The sequence below is a fragment of the Rana temporaria genome, chromosome 6 (assembly GCF_905171775.1).
Source record: "Rana temporaria chromosome 6, aRanTem1.1, whole genome shotgun sequence".
Lineage (NCBI taxonomy): Eukaryota > Metazoa > Chordata > Amphibia > Anura > Ranidae > Rana > Rana temporaria.
This window is the reverse complement of record NC_053494.1, coordinates 38,747,528-38,769,109: the sequence shown is the minus strand read 5'-3', so window position 1 is coordinate 38,769,109 and position 21,582 is coordinate 38,747,528.

Sequence of the window (21,582 nt, the reverse complement as noted above, 5' to 3'; positions counted from 1 at the left end):
GTACGTACGTACGTACGTACGTACGTACGTACGTACGTGTGTGTGTGTGTATGTATATATATATGTATATATATATATCTATATATGTATATATATATATCTATATATGTATATCTCTATCTCTATCTCTATCTCTATCTCTATATATATATATATATATATATATATATATCTCCTATATTTTTTTTTTCTTCTTTTCTTAAAAAAGAAAAAAAAGTGTGTTAAATATTATGAAGTTAGTTTGTATGTTGCCTTTGTATACATATCCTTCGGTGTGGGCTATAATGGGTTTAGAGTACACCTAGAGGTTAAGTGACAATACAGATGCGTGAGAACTCTGTTACTCTGCTCCTACTCTACTCTAGTCTACTGTACTCCTACTCTAATTTACTTTTACTCCTACTCTAACTCTACTCCACCTAAACTCCTATCCTACTCTAGTCTGCACTACTTCTGCTCCTACTCTAGCCTTCTCATCTCATCTCGTCTAGTCTACCCTACTTCATGTCTATTCTGAACTCAACTGAACCCTCTGCACAGTGCTTTACACCCTTTTTAACAAATATTGCATTAAAACACAATTTTTTCATTTACATTGCAATACTTGTTTAGGCTGGCCAGCTGCAAAAAAAGCATCCCTCTGTTGCCAAACCCCACTCAATCCCTACTTTACTTATTTATTTTCTTTATCATTTTTTTAATACTATATTACTACTTTAGTCTGTGCTACTCTACTGTAGTCTACTCCAGTCCTAGTTTGGTCTACTGTACTCCAACTGTACTCCTACTATTTTCCCACGCTACTCCTATTCTTACTCTACTCCTACCCCTACTCTACTCCTACCGTCTCATATCCGGAAGATGGTTTGTTGCAGACCAAATATGAGAAAAAATATTGATTGGATGGTCCAGCCAAAATTATGCTTTTGTGGGCTTGGGTGGTCATGTTTATGGATGCTTGTGTCTTATGAAAAATAGGGTTACATTTTTTATTTTGAAGGCACTGAATAAATTGTGGCCTTTAGAGCTTTCTGACATACTTACATTCCGGATTACCTCCAGGAGTCAAAAGCTCAACCAACTGTAATCGTTTGCTTCCTGCTGGTCTTTTATAAAACGTATGTGTTTTAGAGGGTCCTGAAGAAGAACTTCATAGCTTTCCTCAATCTGTTTAAAGGCAGCTAATGTATAATCAATTCCATTGTCAAGTTCACTGTCTGCCATGACCACTCATTTACCTTAACAAGCTGTTACAAAAGCCTGAAAGTCAAGGTGCAACTGAATAGTTGGTCCTAACACGATTGTTACACATTTGCCAACCATTCTTATGCCCATATTTGCAAACTGATTGCTCAGTACAGTGACTACAGCCCAGGCAACAGCATAGCTGACAGGCTGACCATTCAGCCTGGTTCTGCATGTTAATTCTCAATTCTGGGATCCTGGTTGCAGTAGGGTCCGTTTTTTTTTTTTGGTCTTCTTGCTCAACATTTGCGACTGACTGTCATCACAAGATGGCCTCTTCCTTGACTTCCTTCCACAATGCTGCTGTTGCTTCAAGGTACATGGGACCTCTGTAGAGCAGCTTGTTCAAGCTGAAGATTATACCTTAACAGCCCTACAGTAATTATGAAGCAACATAATGATGGACATTTACGTTTTCAATGTCAGCCTTGTATTCTAAGTCCCAATTCTGGGTTCTAGGCTGAAGTGGGGTCAGGTTTTAGGCTCATATGTAATTGCCTTGTACATGATCTGGTCCCAAATCATGGTTGCATTGCGCTCAATGTTTGTGGGGATGGAGGCTTGTGCTCTTTGGAAATTTCAGTAAATTTAAAAAATGTCAGGCACTGGATGAAATGTGACAGGGGCTTTTTGATGTACAGTGCATACACTCTAGATTACCTCCAGGGGTCAACAGCTCAAACATATTTGCATATGTTGTTAATGGACAGGTTTTCCATTTTCAATATAAGTTTTGCCCTGAATGCCAACACCAAATTATTGGATCCAGGCTGCAGTAAGGTTAGTTTTTCTTATCTTTTTCCTGTAACTTGTTATATGATGGCTTCTTTTTTGCCTTCCTGTCGCAATGCTGCTGTTGTTCCAAGGTACAGAGAGGTCCTCTGTAGAGCATCTTGTCCAAGCTGAAGAATATACATTAACATCCCTTTAGTAAATATTAGGTGACATGATGATGAACAGGCTTTCCATTTTCAATGTCAGCCCTGCCCTGAATACCAAGTCCCAATTTCGGGATCAAGGCTGCAGTAGGGTCAATTATTTTTAAAATCTTTTTCTGCAACTTGTCATATGATGGTTTCGGTACTCTACTGCTACTGAACCAAACCCCCTGCATAGTGCTATATACCTATTCTAGCAAACGTTGCATAAAACAGGGATTTTTAGTTCCATTTTCATTGTCGGCCTTGTCCTGAATGCTAAGTGCCAATTCTGGGATCCAGGCTGCAGTAGGGCCAGGTTTTTTTTTAATTTTTTTTCCCCAAGCAGCTGGCTGTCATATAATGTCCTCTTTTGCCTTCCTGTCTTGATGCTGCTGTCGTTCCAAGGTACTAGAGTGTTTTGTCCAAGCTGAAGATTATACATTAATAGGATATATACATTATGGTACTCCTCCTGTACTCTACTGCTACTGAACCAAACCCCCTGCATAGGGCTATACACCCTACGCTACCATTCTAGTGTACATTAATCTGCTCCTACTCTAGTGTAGGTTACTCTGCTCCTACTCTAGTCTACTGTACTCCTACTCAGCTCAACCTAAACTCTACTCTTGTCTGCTCTACTTCTGATGCTACTCCTTGTCTTCCACGCCTCCTACTCTTGTCTTCGCTCTCATCTTGTCTAGTCTACCCTACTCCATCCCTATTCTGAACTTGACTGAATCCTCTGCACAGTGCTGTACACCCTTTCTAGCAAATATTGCATAAAAACAAGATTTTTTTGTTTACGTTGCAATACTTGTTAAAGCGGGAGTTCACCCATTTGTTAATTTTTTTTTTTTCTCCCCTTAGCTTCCTGCTCGTTCGGTCTAGGGGAATCGGCTATTTGTATTAAAATATGAGCAGTACTTACCCGTTTTCGAGCTGCATCTTCTTCCGTCGCTTCCGGGTATGGGTCTTCGGGAGCGGGCGTTCCTTCTTGATTGACAGTCTTCCGAGAGGCTTCTGACGGTCGCATCCATCGCGTCACTCGTAGCCGAAAGAAGCCGAACGTCGGTGCGGCTCTATACTGCGCCTGCGCACCGACGTTCGGCTTCTTTCGGAAAATCGTGACGCGATGGATGCGACCGTCGGAAGCCTCTCGGAAGCCTGTCAATCAAGAAGGAACGCCCATTCCCGCAGCCCATACCCGGAAGCGACGGAGAGGATGCATCTCGTAAACGGGTAAGTACTGCACATATTTTAAAACAAATAGCCCATTCCCCTAGAGAAAACGAGCAGAAATCTAAGGGGAAAAAGTGCCCTCTAAGGGTGAACCCCCGCTTTAAGGCTGGTCAGCTGCATGAAAATAATCCTTCTGTGGCTAGGCCCCATTCTAGTCTACTCGATTCCTACTTTTAGTCTTTTCTATTCCTTTTTTTTTTTATAATTTTTATTTATTACTGTTTTCCTACTCTAGTCTGCGCTATGCTGTAGTCTACTCTATTTCAAGTTTAGCCCATTCTACTCCACTCCTACGCCTCTCCTACTCCACCCCTACTCTACTCCTACTCTAATTCTTCTCTACTTCTACTCTATTCCTACTCTACTTTGCTACTCTATTCTACACTACTCATACTCATTTTTACTTTACTGCTCCTCTACTACTCTATGCTACTCTACTCTATTACTCCTTTACTCCTACCTTATATCCAGAAGATGGTTTGTTGCAAACCGAATATGGGGAAAAAATATATCAATTGGATGGTCCAACCGAAATTATGCTTTTGTGGGTTTGGGTGGTCATGGTAATAGATGCTTGTGTCTCATGGAAAGTAGGGTATTTTTATTTTATTTTTTGTAGGCACTAAATAAAATGTGGCCTTAGAAGCTTTTTGACATACTTACTCTCTGGTTTACCTCCAGTGGTCAAAAGCTCAACACATTTGAAGCTGAGTACCAGGGCTCAAGTCCTGCGGGAACGCATGGGAACGGAGTTCCTGCACTTTTTTCACAGCAGGAACTCAGTTCCCTTTGCAGGACTAGAGCAGCCGAGCCGCCCGAGCCAATTGTTCACTAAGCGGCGATGCCCAGCTCGAGTCACTGTCAGGGGCAGGCGAACCTTTGTAACCCTTTATGTTACTGGCCGCTTCCTGTATATGGATTCATCAGGTAGTGTGCGGGTATTCCGTCACTTCCTCGATGCCGCATTGTCACCAGGGAGCTTTTGTCATTGTTCCCAGGAGACATTGCGGAGGTCTGCCGCAAGTTATCGCGGGATTTAGAAAAAACATGTGGTTTAGTAATTATGCATATGAGCGTATAATTTTTTTTTTTTTGGTGGGGGAGTGGATCTTGGGTGGGAGTTCCCACACTTTTTTCCCCAGGACTTGACCCCTGCTGAGTACATTACACAACTGTAATTGTTTGCTTCCTGCTGTTTTTTTTTAAAAAATGTATTGTGTTTTAGAGGGTCCTGAAGAACTTCATAGCTTTCCATAATCTGTTTAAAGGCAGCTGATGTATAATCAATTTCACTTTCCGCCATCACCACCTGTTTACCTTCACAGGCTGTTACAAAAGCGCGTTCTTCCTGAAAATCAAGGTGCAACGGAATGGTTGGTCTTAAAACAGGTGTTACACGTTTGCCAACCATTCTTATGTCCATATTTGTTAACTGATTGATTCTGGGATCCAGGCTGCAGTAGGGTCAGAGTTTTTTTTTTTTTTATATATTTTTTTGCAACTTGTGTCTGTTGTGTCTTGTCACAATGTTGAGGAAATATGTGGCTGGCTGTTCCGTGGTGGCTTCTTCCTTGGAATACTGCAATAATACTCTAGGTTTTCCAAAGTACACTACTTCTTTGTAGAGCGTCTTGTTCAAGCTGTACCAATATAGAAGAGAAAAGCTTTACCACAGCTGGAAAATAAATGAGAAATGTTACTTTGAATGACAGGTATTTTTAGAATGTTCATCAATAAACTAGTAAAAGCCCTGTGATGGTATCAAAGTTGAAGGCTTGACCTATCTGGCTATCCCATTAACAGTCCTTGAGGAAATGTAAACATTATAAATGCCCTGTGAGTCAGCAAAATTTGAAAAACATCACCTTGAGAAGAAAACAGGTTCCTTCATTCCTGTATGTATACCTTTTTAGGTAAAATGTCACTATTTATAAAGCTTCAACAGGACACACCAAGCTGGTTGAAAAGGTGGTTCCCCCTAGTGGCTGTTTTGGTTGTTCGGCTGTCCTCTAATCAGTACAGGACATAGTAGTGATGTACTACAGTGATTTCAAGCTTCCATAGGGATTGGACAAGTATGACACATACCGTACATACCGTACGTACATTGGTCCAAACTAAACCAATTTAGCAATGCAAAAATATGCATACCTGAAATCCAGTTTTAATTTATTAATGGTTTACAAAATTGTTGCAATGTGTTTTTATTGAACAGCCTAAAAAACTTTTGGAAAAAAAAATGTTGCCTGAAGAAAGCATTGTTTGACCCCCACCACCTCCTCTCCCTTAAAAATGATATACAGGAACGCAAGCAATTATTATGATGGGGGGGGGGGGGGGGGGGGGCATTTATTAGAAAAAATTAAATTGACATCATGGTGGTAGTTGACTGTGCAGCCAATCTCTATGTATTACTATACTGTAGAAAGAAGCTTGGTGTAATTTCTAGTACTCCGTGATCTGATAACAGAGAGCAAGATTCTCAACTTTATTCAGCTGCCATTTCATTTTGGGGGGAAGCAATTATATATGTTCTGTACGAACCGCACTTTCATGGTTCAGATTGGTAATTTTTTCAGGAATGGCTTTCAGTTTTCAGGGGTCAAAATTACACCTCTCTGCTCTATAAATACCATGGATTGTGTTTTTAAGTGGACAGAAAAGTGAAAACCTTCTGAAATTCAGACTTCCATATCAAAATTACTATTTTTTCACCTTGATAAATTGTGCAATGCAATTTCTGAAAAATGGTTAAAAACACAAGTTTCATCCCTTTAGGTGCACTATAGTCTTTGTTTTCGAAACAGTCATTCGCCGTCTTTGATAGTGTAAGCCTGACCTCTATTGGTCAAACTACCAAAGTACAGGGTATCAAAAAATAAGAAAAATTTACTAGAATATCAAAATGAATTAAAGAAGCATTCGTTTGTTATTTCTATTATCTCAGAAAGCAGAGATTATATAAGCCAGATAACCACTTAAGCCCCGGACCTTTAGGCAGCTAAATGCCCAGGCCAGGTTTTGCGATTCCGCACTGCGTCGCTTTAACAGACAATTGCGCGGTCGAGCGACGTGGCTCCCAAACAAAATTGGCGTCCTTTCTTCCCCACAAATAGAGCTTTCTTTTGGTGGTATTTTATCACCTCTGCGGTTTTTATTTTTTGCGCTATAATCAAAAATAGCGACAATTTTGAAAACATTTTGAAAAACTTTTTGCTACAATAAATATCCCCCAAAAACATATATACAATTATTTTTTTCCTCAGTTTAGGCCGATACGTATTCTTCTACCTATTTTTGGTAAAAAAAAAAAATCGCAATAAGCGTTTATCGATTAGTTTGCGCAAAATTTATAGCGTTTACAAAATAGGGGATAGTTTCATTATTTATTTATTTTTACTACTAATGGCGGCGATCAGCGATTTTTTTCGTGACTGCGACATTATGGCGGACAATTTTGACACATTTTTGGGACCATTGTCATTTTCACAGCAAAAAATGCATTTTAATTGCATTGTTTATTGTGAAAATGACAGTTGCAGTTTGGGAGTTGACCACAGGGGGCGCTGAAGGAGTTAGGGTTCACCTAGTGTGTGTTTACAACTGTAGGGGGGTGTGGCTGTAGGTCTAACGTCATCGATGGAGTCTCCCTATCACTCGATCGATGCAGCCGCCACAGTGAAGCAGGGGGAAGCCGTGTTTACATACGGCTCTCCCCGTTCTTCAGCTCCGGGGAGCGATCGCGAGGGGGAGGCTAGAAACTAATAGCCGCGCCCTCGTCCCGGATCGCTCCCCGCGGGTTACCGACCGCCGCATGGACGTATATGTACATGCGGCAGGCGTTAACCGGTTAAAACAGATTTGCTTATTCATTCTTAGCCAAATATCCAGCTGAGTTACCAATATCACATAATTATATAGGGCACCCCGGCCCTTTGAAAAGGGGTATGAAGGGACATGCATCTATTGCATGAGCAGTTTAAAAAGTGCCCAATGAGTAAATGGTGAAACATTCATATCCTTGTATGTTAGTGGTTTTTCTTACTGTAAGGCCTCACTCACAAGCATATGCAGAATAGTTAATTTGCTTTGTGTTAAAGCTTTCAAAAATAAAATGCCTTTTCTTTACATGAATGGTCCACTGTACACAGCGCAGCTGTATTGCTTTGCATTGTTTTTCAGTAATTTTGATCTTGCCTGCAAGGTTTGGCTGGTGTTACAACTTGCAAAGCTTGTTAAAAGTCTCCATTCTAGAAGCCCACCGCAAATATCTCCTACAAATTTAAATTGTAAGTTTTTTTTTAGGAATCTGGTCTTCCAAAGCAGGTCTAGGGTACCCTTGCTTCCTTCCTGCCTTCCTTACCCCCCTGTGTGCTCTTGGCCCCTTCCACTCTCCTCTCTCATTCTGCTACTCCCTTTTTTTTCCCGCTGCTTCTTCTAAGGCCAGCCACACATGGTTCAAATCTCGGCCAGTTCAGCAGGTTCTGCAAGCAGACACCCCAAAGAATAAAATGGTGATAGTTACAATTTTTTATGCCACAATATTACCGCAATGGTCTATGAAACGCAAAATTTTAGTACAAAGTAACACCAAAGTGAATTTTAGGACAAACAAACGCAATAAATTAACCACATTTTTGTCAAATATAAAGGATAAGGTTTCACCGAGTAAATAGATACACATTATGCCAAACTGTAAGTTTTTTTGTGGGACCCTAAATTTTCTATAGGCGAAGCTTCAAATCCCCCCTATAGGTCATCAGTTTTGTGTTACGGAGAAGGTCTTGTGCAAGACTCATTGCTCTCACTCTGGTGTGCGCGACAATATGTAACATGTATTGCAATTGACGTTTTCATGCCATAGGTGCCTCTGACACGTGCCTTTACGTTCATATGTATATGTGGGGGTACGGGGGCCTAAAAAAAAACATTTGGGGGGGGTTGGTGTTTTGGGGGCTTAGGTGAAACTGAATTTTTATTTTATTTATTTATTTTACTTTATGTTATTTTTATTATTTTTTTACATAGAGGGCAGGCTCCCCTATGTGATTTTTTTTCTTTTGGTAACGGGTTCTCTTTAATAAGACCTGCAGGGTCTAAAAGACCCTGCATGTCTCCTCCTGGGCTGCATTGAATGTTATGTAATGAATTGCAATATGTATGCTAGCCAGGAAAAGTGACGTCATACAAATCGCTTTCCAGGTCACCAACAAGAAGTGGAGCAAAGCAGACATGTGTCCGCTCTTCTCCCTTCAATTTTTCCCGTTGGCACCCGCCATGTCGGTCCACAGCCCACAGATGGGCAAGCAGAGCTTAGAATACATGGCGAGGGGTTGTGGAAGCACAGCCACCTAAACACTTCAAACTGACAGCCTGCTTGTTGGTTATGCTGCTGCCATTGGTTTGTATGTAAAACCCCCGGCGGTCAGGTCCGTACAACATACAGGCCTGGCAGCAAAAGGGTTAAAGCTTGCATGCCTGTTGCTGGGGATGTAGTGCATGTTCACCCATTCATGTGTGTTTAGAACCTTGCACTATGTCATATATGTATTCTCAGAACCCAATAAAAATCTATTGAAAAGAAGTCCACCGTAAAACATGTGCCAAACACTCTTAGTGCCCATTCACACCTAGGCGTATATACGCCTGAAGCGCGACGCTCGTGCCGCTGGAGGGGCGAATTTACATTGATGTCTATGAGATGGTTCACATCTCATGCCGTACGCCTGCCGCCTGAAAACAAGTCCCGGACCCTTTTTTTCAGGCGGCTTTCGGCGTTCGGCATTGACATCAATGTAAATGTCTTGTAAAAAAAAAAAAAAAATGTACAAATCGCGGCAAAATACGCCGCGTTATAGTGTGAATGCAGCCTTAAGGAGTTTTGCAAACATTGCATTTAGAGAAAAATGCTTCTAAAACATGAAGGAAATGCAAACTACGCTATAGGCGTTTTAGTCTTAATGCCTGTGTAAACTTCTCCTAAAGGTAGGCAGTTTAGTAGTGCAGCATTAACTCCTCCTTTTTAATATCATCCTTATGGGATGATACTTCACACCAACAAGATCAGTACACAAAGTAAAGCATCTTTCACGCAGGGGGCCAGGGGAGGTAAAAAAAAAAGGCAGTGTTCCACTGTTGAACCACCCCCTGACTGCCCACCCACAGCCTAATGGGGCTGTTCATATGCCATGAAAATGCTGCTTTGTGTTGCAGTCGCGGGAAATTTTAAATCAGTATGTCGAGTTGACAGGCGACACCTCCTGCCAAATTCTCCCATTCAAGTCAATGGGGCTGCACCCCATACACAAGCCGAATGGAGTGGAACTGTGATATTCAGTATAATAAAGGAGGTTGTGAAAGTAAATAACATGGGATTCTTTAGAAGCAGTCTATTGCCATGGCCATGAGGCAAGCTAGCTCTGTCCCCTTAACCCTTCTAAACTGTTTTTGGATAAAGTATTTATTGATCCTGTGAAATAAATTGTACATTCTGTTTATAACTGAATTCTATTTTGTATGCTTTGCCTATGTATTGCACACGGTACTAATAATGTTTAATTAAAGTGGAGTTCCACCCTGAATTTTTTTTTTTTTTTTACCAAAAATCCCCCAAAAAAAAGTAAAAACATTTTTTTATATATATATATATATATATATATATATATATATATATATATATATATATATATATATACTTACCAGACATAGTGGTTGCTATGCAGAAGTCTGTAATCTGCCTCTTCATCGTCCGCAATGAATCTTCTTCCTCCATCCTAGTCGTGGTGTCTTCTGGTGAATGGGGCGCGCTGCCTTCTGGGAACTGTGTGTATCCCAGAGAGCAGTCGACCCATTCACAAAGAGCAACGCGGCTCGTGCATGCGCATTAGGAAACGGCTTCACTGCCTGTTTCTTTTACTGAGGATGGTGGCGCCGGGAGCTGCTAGGATCCAGGGAAAGGCCTCAAGGGGGGGGGGGGGGGGGTTGACATCGTGGGCGAGTAGAACAGGTAAGTGTTCTTATTAAAAGTCAGCAGCTACAGTGTTTGTAGCTGCTGACTTTTAAAAAAAAATATTAAATTGCGGGTGGAACCCCCCTTTAAGTGTTGCATTCTTTCAAGTCTTGATTAGAAATTAGCCTGCCAGCGATACCACTATATAAGTTAACATACAAAGCTAGAGGATGCCCAAAAAAGTTCTCAAAAATATGGAACGCCTGGGTTAACTCCGATAGTACCATACCACCTACCCCCTAGGGTACAACTTTTAATAGGGATATCATGGTTCCAACACTGCCATAAAGTTTACCTGTATATAGTACCTGATTATTGTATTGCACTTTGACTGAAGCGACGTTCGCTATGATTATACACCTGTGTAACTATTTTTTGTTATGTTTATAAAAACAATAAAAAAGTTAACCTTTAAAAAAAAAAAAAAAAAAAATTTGCCTGCCCCTTGTTAACAGAAAAGTACAGATACTGACAAAATCATGTGTATAAAAATTGTGCTGAATAAACAGAACCGTTATAGATGAGTCAATAATTAATATGAGTTTCCGATCTATAAAATTTCCAGAACAATCCTCAGTAACCCTTAGTCCCCTTTCACACTGAAGCGTTTTAGCGTTAAAAATAGCGCTATTAAAACGCTTTCCATGCATCTCAATGGACCCTTTGACACGAAATCCTGCAAGCAGCATCTTTGGAGCAGCTTTTGGGCGCTGAAAAAAAATGCTCCAAAAACGCCCCTCTCCATTAAAATGAATTGAATGCGCTGTAAAAATGCCTTGCCCTTTCACACTGAGGCGTTGCGCTGGCGGGGCGTTGAGAAAGTCCTGCAAGCAGCATCTTTGGAGCAGCTTTTGGGCGCTGAAAAAAACGATCTAAAAACGCCCCTCTCCATTGAAATGAATTGAAAGCGCTGTAAAAATGCATTGCCCTTTCACACTGAGGCACTGCAAAAACGCCCTAAAACTTTAGGGTCTTAGCGGTGCTTTACCAGCGTTTTTCGGGCACTGGCAGTGTGAAAGGGCTCTGAAAGCACTTGGGCTTTCACATTAGGATTGCAGATGAGGCTTCTTTCAGGCGCTTTATAGGCTTTTTTTTTAACGCCAAAGCGCCTGAAAAACGTTTGAATAATCCCCGAAAGAGGCGTAACAGGGCTTGACAAATTTGTTTTGGAGCCAGCTAAAGTTAGGAGCCAGTTTGTTTGTTTTTTCATGGATTTAACATGTCCCCTAAGGTGAACTTTTTAGCCCTTTCACAGCCAGAGCCAATTTTGCGTTTTTTGCGAATGCTTTCAAAAAATAATTTTAGGCCTGAAGATTACATAAAACCCCCAAACATTTTGTATTTTCTGAAAGCGGATACCCTACAGAAAAAAATAGCGATGGTTCCAATTTTTTATGTTGCACGATATTCCCGCAGAGGTTTAGGAAACATGTTTCAGTAAAAAAAACACATTAAAAGTTATATTTAGGGGGCACAAAAATATTACAAATGTTCTTTGGTAAAATATTAAAGCCTAGTAAATAGATACCCAACATGTCAAACTTTTAACGTGTCTGTACCCTATATTTATATATTTTTTCCAATGGCAATGCTTTAAAAGCCCCCTATAGGTGATCAGTTTAGTGTTCTGAAGGAGGTCTGGTGCTAGAATTGCTCTCATTCCGGCGTGCGCGGCGATATGTAATGTGTATCGCAATCAACGTGGGGGGGTCTCAATTATATATTTATTTTGAGGGGGAGGGGATTTATGTGCTTGGGTGTAACTTAACAATTAAAAACTAGTCGGCAACTAAAAGGGGAAGAAAGCGGAAGCTATCCTCCCGTCTGCAAGCCCCTCCCCCTGGTCGAGCTCTGGTATCTAACAAAATGCTAATTGGCTTGTCTATGATACTCGATATCATACATAATTGCTATTTATTTCAGTCCAACTCTGGGCTCTGACCTCACCTTCCAGTGAGGTATAAATAGCACTATGTATACAATTTGTTATTGAGGAGTTAAAGCAGAGTTCTACCCAAAAGTGAAAACTTCCACTTATCTGATTCCTCCTCCCCTCCAGTGCCACATTTGGCAACTTTCGGGGGGAGGGGTGAGCGGGTACCTGTTTTTTGACAGGTACCCTGTCCCCACTTCCACTGGACCTTGCCGTGGCCAATTCCCACATCCCCACATTCAAGGTAGACTGGGGAATCCTCCCAGCTGTGCTGATGTAGTCTAAGGGCCCTTTCACACGGAGCGGATCAGTAATGATCTGCTCCGTGTGTCCGCAAAGCTCAGCGGGGATCCTCCGTAAAATCCCCGCTGAGCTGGCAGCTGACAGTGCGGTCCCCGCACACTGTGCAGGGACCCCCCTGTGTTTCCTCCGCTCTCCCCGGACGAACACGGACCGTATGTCCGTGTTCATCCGATCCGGCAGACGCTGACACCCGTAATCACATAGGGACCCATGTATGTCCCGTTTTCATCCGCAAACGGACGGATGAAAATGTGGACATACGGTCCGTACGTGTGAAAGGGCCCTAACAGCGAAAGGACTTCCCCAGCGTCAGAATACAGATCAGTGCTGCAACCCTTTGCCTGTAGTGCTTATTGAGCAGATTTTATTCAGTAGATCAACCTCTGTTCAACTGCAGTGACTTCAAGTGGATCGGAATTTGTCTGATCCCTACCGAACCCGCTGAATTTCGATCTACGTATGGCCAGCTTAAAATTTTTAAGACACGTTGGTTGCAGGGCAATTGGTGCCCAGGAGTTTGAAACCGATTATGTTTTATACAGAATAATAACCTCCTCTTCCTTACAGTTCTATTGACAACTCTAATATGTCATGCTTCTAGATGACGTCAGGTCGACGAAACCGGTCGAGCAATCCGATAGAACGCCACACACTTCCGTTTTTTACATGCAAATGATATGCTCTGCTAAACCCACTTAAAGCGGGGGTTCGCCCTGTTAAAAAAAAAAAAAAAGTTTTTTTTTATTAGACCATTAAATTCGGCATCGTAGCGCGAGCTACGGTATGCCGGTCTTACATTTTTTATGCCCGTACTCACTGCGGTATCGCTGATTGAAGAATCCGGGGAATGGGCGTTCCTATGGTGAGAGAAGGTGATTGACGGCCGGCCCTGGCACGTCACGCTTCTCCGGAAATAGCCGAAATAGGCTTGGCTATTCACGGCGCCTGCGCATAGCCTGTGCGCAGGCGTCGTGAATAGCCGAGACCTACTCCGGCTGTCTTCGGGGAGCGTGACGTGCCAGAGCCGGCCGTCAATCATCCTCCCTCTCCATAGGCACGCCCATTCCCCGCGGGAGTCGATTTCTTCAATCAGCGATACCACAGTGAGTACGGGGATTAAAAATTTAAGACCGGCATACCGTAGCTCGCGCTACGATGCCGAATTTAATGGTCTAATGATGGAAAGGAGGGTGAACTACCGCTTTAATTGTGAGTACCCATTTGACTATTTAATAAAAGTTGGAAAGTTTTAAACATTATTACACTATCTGGGACCCTTTTTTCTTCTTTTCCATATGGGATAATCACTGGGAGCCCCTCCAGGATCACAGTAGGACGTTATTGCCAGAGTGCTGCACAGTGGCATACACTGTGAATGCTGTAGACCCCAAGAGGGGGTGAAAATCCGGTGAGTGCGGGCCACATTGGAGCATAGTTTGAGGTGGTCACTGTGTGAAATAAGGAACTAGAAGCTTACAAAGCACCAAGCACTTTTTCTTTTTAATTTTCTTTTTATTTTATTTTTTCTGATATTAATCTGATATTAATTTCTGTCATTTATTCTATGTACACGTTTGGATTGGGAATCCATAATCCATACGTTCCAAAGATTTGTATATAAAGATTTGTATATTCAGCATAAAGATTTTATTAACGTGCACTAATACATTTATATTTGATCTTTCTATTATATATTGTCTTTCACCAATAAGCACAGGGCACTTTATTATACCCTGTATTACACTTCATATTCGGGTAACATCACTACCCACATTATTGGCATTGCACTTTATACTTATATATTAATTAAAGCGGAGCTCCACACACAAATATAACTCTACATCAGTACGTTTAAAAAAAATGTCATTAACCCATTAACAAAAAGAAACATTTTTTTACATGTCTTTAAACGGTTGTTGCTAGGCAGAATATAATATTTCTTCCTGCACCGCGGTCCTTGTGCTTTCTATCCTGCACCGCACAGACTCCTGGGAATGTAGTGTCATAGGGCCAGATCCAGAGAGAATTGGATCCGCGCAGCGTATCAGAGATACGCTACGCCGCCGTACCTTACCTGGCGGGATTTCGAATCCTCAACGATTTTGCGCCGTAAGTTACGGCGGCGTAGTGTATTTCTGGCGGCGGAATTCAAATAGTTGATCAGGGGGTGGGTTTTATTTAAATGAAGCGCGTCCCCGCGCCGAATGAACTGCGCATGCATCGTCCAGAAATTTCCCGCCTTGCTTTGCGCGAAATGACGTCGCAACGACGTCATTTTTTTAACTTAGACGTGAGTTACGTGCATCCCTATACACGGATGACTTACGCAAAAAAAAAAAAATTCAAATTTCGACGCGGGAACGACGGCCATACTTAACATGGCAAGTCTATCTATACGCCGCAAAATACCAGCTTTAACTATACGCTGGAAAAAGCCGACTACAGACGACGTTAGAAAATGCGACGGCCGCGTGTATGTTCGTGGATCGTCGTAAATCGCTAATTTGCATACCCGACGCGGAAAACGAACTCCACCCAGCGGGCGCCGAAGTATTGCATCTAAGATCCAAAGGCGTACGAAGCCGTACGCCTGTCGGATCTTACCCAAATGCCGTCGTATCTTGGTTTGAGGATTCAAACTAAAGATACGACGCGGGAAATTTGAAAGTACGCCGGCGTATCAGTAGATACGCCAGCGTACTTGCTCTGTGAATCTGGCCCATAATTTCCCAGGAGTCTGTGCGCTCCTAAGGACAGTACATCTGCTGTTTACAGCGCCATGTTTGATAAGGGCACAAAGCCCTTACTTTTCATTCATCTGCGGGGACGGGAGAGAGAGAGGTGTGGGGATTCTGTTACCTTCATTGTCATAACAACGGGGCGAGGCGTTCCGCCGCTGCCCGTTGTTATGACAACGGCACAAACAATTGCCGCTACGAGCGGTACTCTAATGCGCACACGCGAGATGTAAAGCTCACCCAGCATGCACAAGCCGGGCAGAGTAAAAAAAATGTACTGGGCTTCAATTGCCCACACAGGAGATGGAAACGGCCACATCGTCCTGCAGAGCAGTGGAGGCAAGTTTTTTATTAATTTAAACAGCGATGCGGTATGTTTTATGCACTTTAATGGGAACTTTAGCAACATAATATTTAAATGGCAAAAAAAACGTGACTGGAACCCCGCTTTAAAGTAGCGCCATTTCTACCTTCATACCTCACTCAACTCTAATATGTCTTCAAAAGATTTAACTGGCTGTGACCTACCTCATGGTGTTAAAGGGATTGTAAAGGTTTTTTTTTTATTTTCTAAATAGGTTCCTTTACGCTAGTGCATTGTTGGTTCACTTACTATTTCCTTTGATTGCCCTTCTAAATGTTTTTTTTCTTTGTCTGAATTTCTCACTTCCTGTTCCTCCTCAGTAAGCTGTTCTGGCTGACTAACCCCCAGCCAGAATGACTCGGATGATGGGGGCAAGCTTACTGAGGAGAAACAGGAAGTGAGAAATTCAGACAAAGAAAAACATTTAGAAGGGAAATCGAAGGAAAAGGTAAGTGAACCAACAAATTCACTATTTAGAAAATAAAAAACAAACCTTTACAACCCCTCTAAACTAAACGAATGTAATTGTAACTGCCACATATCATTCTGTATTATGCTACATTGGACTGTCTGTGGAACTGTATTTACATCTGACCAATAACAATAAAAACATTTAGAATGTTTTTTATTGAATTGATATTGATAATATAGAATTGAATCTAAATGTAAAAATCTAAACCATGAAGTCTCCAAACAAAGGGCCAGTTTACTGTCCTTCAGACTTGGGGGGGGGGGGGTGCACTGTGGCCGGTCAGAGTAGAAAAGTGGAAGGAAACAACTATCAATAAATCATTGATATTAATAGAAGAAATGGTGCACCATCATTGGTGTCAGTGAGAGGAATAGTGCCCCATCGTTGGTGTCAGTGGGAGGAATAGTGCCCCATCATTGGTGTAGTGGGAGGAATAGTGCTTCATCGTTGGTGTCAGTGAGAGGAATAGTACCCCATCATTGGTGTCAGTGGGAGGAATAGTGCCCCATCATTGGTGTCAGTGGGAGGAATAGTACCCCATCATTGGTGTCAGTGGGAGGAATAGTGCCCCATCATTGGTGTCAGTGGGAGGAATAGTATCCCATCATTGGTGTCAGTGGGAGGAATAGTACCCCATCATTGGTGTCAGTGGGAGGAATAGTGCCCCATCATTGGTGTCAGTGGGAGGAATAGTGCCCCATCATTGGTGTCAGTGGGAGGAATAGTGCCCCATCATTGGTGTCAGTGGGAGGAATAGTGCCCCATTGTTGGTGTCAGTGGGAGGAATAGTGCCCCATCAATGTTCCGGTCTCAAGGGAACCCCTGATACAATGCCTATATCTACAACTCATGATACATAAAGTATGTGTGAATGGTCAGTGGGAAGAATGCTCCTTACACTTGTGGTCATTGGAAAGATTTAGATCCTTAGAAATAGCTAAAAAGATCAATGGTGTCAGGGGAGCTCACACTATATTGTCAAAAGTATTAGGCCCCGTACACACGATAGAATCCATCCGCAGATAAATCCCAGCAGATGGGTTTCAGCGGATAGATCCTATGGTGTGTACACGCCAGCGGATCTGTTTCCGCGGATATTTCTCCCCTGGGATGGATTCCAGCAGATTGAATATTTGCTGACATGCCAAGCAAATCCATCTGCTGGAGTCCATCCCAACGGATGGATCCGCTGGCCTGTATAGACTCACCGGATCCATCCGTCCGAAGGGATCCCCCGCATGCGTCGTAATGATTCGGCGCATGCGTGGAATTCCTTATATGACAGCGTCGCGCACGTTGCCGCGTCATAATCGCGGCGACGGCGCGACACGTCATCGCCAGAGGATTTCGGCGCGGATTTCAATGCGATGGTGTGTACACGCCATCGCATAGAAATCCGCGGAAATCCTCGAGAGGATTTATCCGCGGAAACGGTCCGCTGGACCGTATTCGCGGATAAATTCTATCGTGTGTATGGGGCCTTAGGATGCCTGCCTTTACACACAGATGAACTTTAATGCCATCCCAGGCTTAAGCCTGGTACACAAGATCAGATTTTCAGCGGACAAAGCGTGGGAAGAGTCTGAAGGGTATTGGCCGTGAACTTGTCTTGCATACAAACGGCAAAGAATTGTCGGCCAACAAACACGAAACTATGTGGGTTTTTTTTTAAGCTCTTTAGCACCAACCTTTGGGCAGCTTCTGCTAATGTTGTGTTATGATGAGCAATTGAGCATGCATGTTTGTACTTTGGAGTTTTGTCCAAAGGCTATAACAGCTTCAACTCTTCTGGGAAGGCTGTCCACAAGGTTTAGGAGTGTGTTTATGGGAATGTTTGACCATTCTTCCAGAAGCGTTTCCGTCGATTTCCGCGTTGAGTTTGCAAATTAGCTAGATACGGCGATCCACGAACGTACGTCCGTCCGGCGCATTTGTTTACGTCGTTTCCGTAAGGCTTTTTTTTGGCGTATAGTTACCCCTGCTATATGAGGCGTATCCTATGTTAAGTATGGACGTTGTTCCCGCGTCAAATTTGGAAAATTTTACGTTGTTTGCGTAAGTCGTTCGCGAATAGGGCTTTGCGTAGAATGACGTTCACGTCGTAAGCATTGGCTTGTTGCGGGTTAATTTCAAGCATGCGCACTGGGATACCCCCACGGACGGCGCATGCGCCGTTCAGAAAAAACGTCATTTACGTCAGGTCAAGTAAAATTAACATAAAACACGCCCACATCTTTAACATTTGAATTCCACGCCCTTACGCCGGCAGCTTTACGCTACGCCGCCGTAACTTTAGAGGCAAGTGCTTTGTGAATACAGCACTTGCCTCTCAAAGTTGCGGCGGCGTAGCGTTACTACGATACGCTACGCTGGAATAAAATTACGATCCGTCCCTAAGACTGGGATGCCATTCATGTTCATGTGCATGTAAAGGGAAGTGTCCCAATACTTTTGACAATATAGTGTATCTGACAGGCAGAAATTGCTCAAGGAACCCCTAACAACCTCTGGAAGAATACCGGTTGAGAAACACTGAGCTGGGTGGTAAAACCCCAGCCCAACTACTTAGGGTGGCTTCACACTGCCCCACTGCAATTTGGCCACAGTGCAGGTACACTGCTGTGTTCCCACGGTTTAAAGGAACACTAAAGGCAAAGTTTTTTTTTTTTTTTAAATAACAAAGATGTTATACTTACCTCCACTGTGCAGCTCGTTTTGCACAGAGTGTCCCCTAACCCTGTCTTCTGGGGTCCCTCGGTGGCTGTCTCGGCTCCTCCTCGCAAAAGCTTTCCACCTTCATGCAAGCTCGCATGGTGGAAAGCTTTTGCGAGCGCGCTCCCGTGATACAGCGGCGGGCATAGCCGCCGACTGTATCACTCGGCCCCGCCCCCCGCATCATCCGCTGTGATTGACAGCAGCGCCAGCCAATCGGTCCAGCCTAGCCAGTCAACGGCCAGCCTGGGAACCCAAGAACATCACATGGACGCGCCCGGGAATTTCGAGGGGTCAGGTGAGAGAAACGGGGGTTCGGGGGGGCGGTACGGTCAGATGTTTTTCCACCTTAAAGCGGGGGTTCACCCTAAAAAAACATTTTTTTTTTCTAGCATGCCATCAATCATACTAGCGCGATCTACAGTACGCCTTTATTTTATTTTTTGGCGCCGTACTCACAGTTTACTGCCGTAATGAAGTTTCAGACTCCCCGCGGGGAATGGGCGTTCCTATGCACAGGGAAGATGATTGACGGCCGGCTATGGCGCGTCACGCTTCCCGAAGATAGCCGAAATAGGACTTGCCTCTTCACGGCGCCTGCGCAGTCAGCTCCGATGTCTGTGCGCAGGCGCCGTATAGCGCCGTGAAGAGGCAAGTCCTATTTCGGCTATCTTCGAGAAGCGTGACGCGCCATAGCCGGCGTCAATCATCTTCCCTGTGCATAGGAACGCCCATTCCCCGCGGGGAGTCTGAAACTTCATTACGGCAGTAAACTGTGAGTACGGCGCAAAAAAAAAAAAAGAAAGGCATACTGTAGCTCGCGCTAGTATGCTTGATGTTATCATAGAAACTTGTTTTTTAGGGTGAAACACCGCTTTAATGCAAAAGTTTTTTTTTATTAGACCATTAAATTCGGCATCGTAGCGCGAGCTACGGTATGCCGGTCTTACATTTTTTATGCCCGTACTCACTGTGCTATCGATGATTGAAGAATCCGGGGAATGGGCGTTCCTATGGTGAGAGAAGGTGATTGACGGCCGGCCCTGGCACGTCACGCTTCTCCGGAAATAGCCGAAATAGGCTTGGCTATTCACGGCGCCTGCGCATAGCCTGTGCGCAGGCGCCGTGAATAGCCGAGACCTACTCCGGCTGTCTTCGGGGAGCGTGACGTGCCAGAGCCGGCCGTCAATCATCCTCCCTCTCCATAGGCACGCCCATTCCCCGCGGGAGTCGGATTCTTCAATCATCGCTAGCACAGTGAGTACGGGGATTAAAAATTTAAGACCGGCATACCGTAGCTCGCGCTACGATGCCGAATTTAATGGTCTAATGATGGAAAGGAGGGTGAACTACCGCTTTAAGGTGAAAAAACATTTACCTTTACAACCCCTTTAAAGCGGGGGTTCACCCGTACCCGAGGTGGATGCTCGTTTTGTCTAGGGGAATCGGCTAGTTGTTTTAAAATATGAGCAGTACTTACCGTTTACGAGATGCATCTTCTCAGTCGCTTCCAGGTATGGGCTGCGGGACTGGGCGTTCCTTCTTGATTGACAGTCTTCCGAGAGGCTTCCGACGGTCGCATCCATCGCGTCACGATTTTCCGAAAGAAGCCGAACGTCGGTGCGCAGGCGCAGTATAGAGCCGCACCGACGTTCGGCTTCTTTCGGCTACTAGTGACGCGATGGATGCGACCGTCGGAAGCCTCTCGGAAGACTGTCAATCAAGAAGGAACGCCCGCTCCCGAAGACCTATACCCGGAAGCGACGGAGAAGATGCATCTCGAAAACGGTAAGTACAGCTCATATTTTAAAACAAATAGCCGATTCCCCTAGAAAAAACGAGCATCCATCTAAGGGGATTCTTTGAAAAAATTGTTTTATGGGTGAACTCCCGCTTTAAGGCTGGGTTCAGTGATTCACACCATTGCCGCAACCGTCTCAAAGCAGGGGTCCAGTGCGTCCTGGTACACCGTTTCAGGTCCGATTTCAGCCCGAATTTTTGGCACAAAAAAAAAAGTCCTGCAAGTAGCATCTTTGGGGTGGTTTAGGAGCAGTGAATACACCGCTCCCAAAACGCCCCTGCCATTAAAATCTATGGCCAGCGCTGCCGAAGCACCTGCAAGGCACTTTGTCAGCGGCTCTTTGAACCCTTTTTCGGTCGCTAGCAGGGGTTAAAAGCGATCCGCTAGCGGCTGAAAAGCACTGCTAAAATGAGGGTAAAGCGACACTAACAGCACTTTACCGATAACACGGCCCCCGCTACAGTGTGAAAGTGGCCTTAGGTGCTCGTTCTGAAAGCGCACCAAAACGGCAAGACAAAATAGAAGTCTATGGGAAAGCGCGGGTACACTGTGCTGTGGCCAACACGCAGCAGTCAATTATGAAGCCACTCGTGTAAACGCGTTCTTCCACCGTCCTCACTGGAATAAATTCTAGTCTGAAGATTTGTGACAAGCGACAACTTCCAGTTTTTGTATTTTTTGGTGACAATGGTCTCCAGCACAGATGGCATTGATTACCTCCCAGGAATTATATACAAAATAATAAAAAAAAAGTCGTGATTTCACATAAACTTTTATTGAGAGTGATTTGTTGTAGTTTTCCTGAGGCACATTACTAAGCAGACACCATGAGCCTGCTACCTC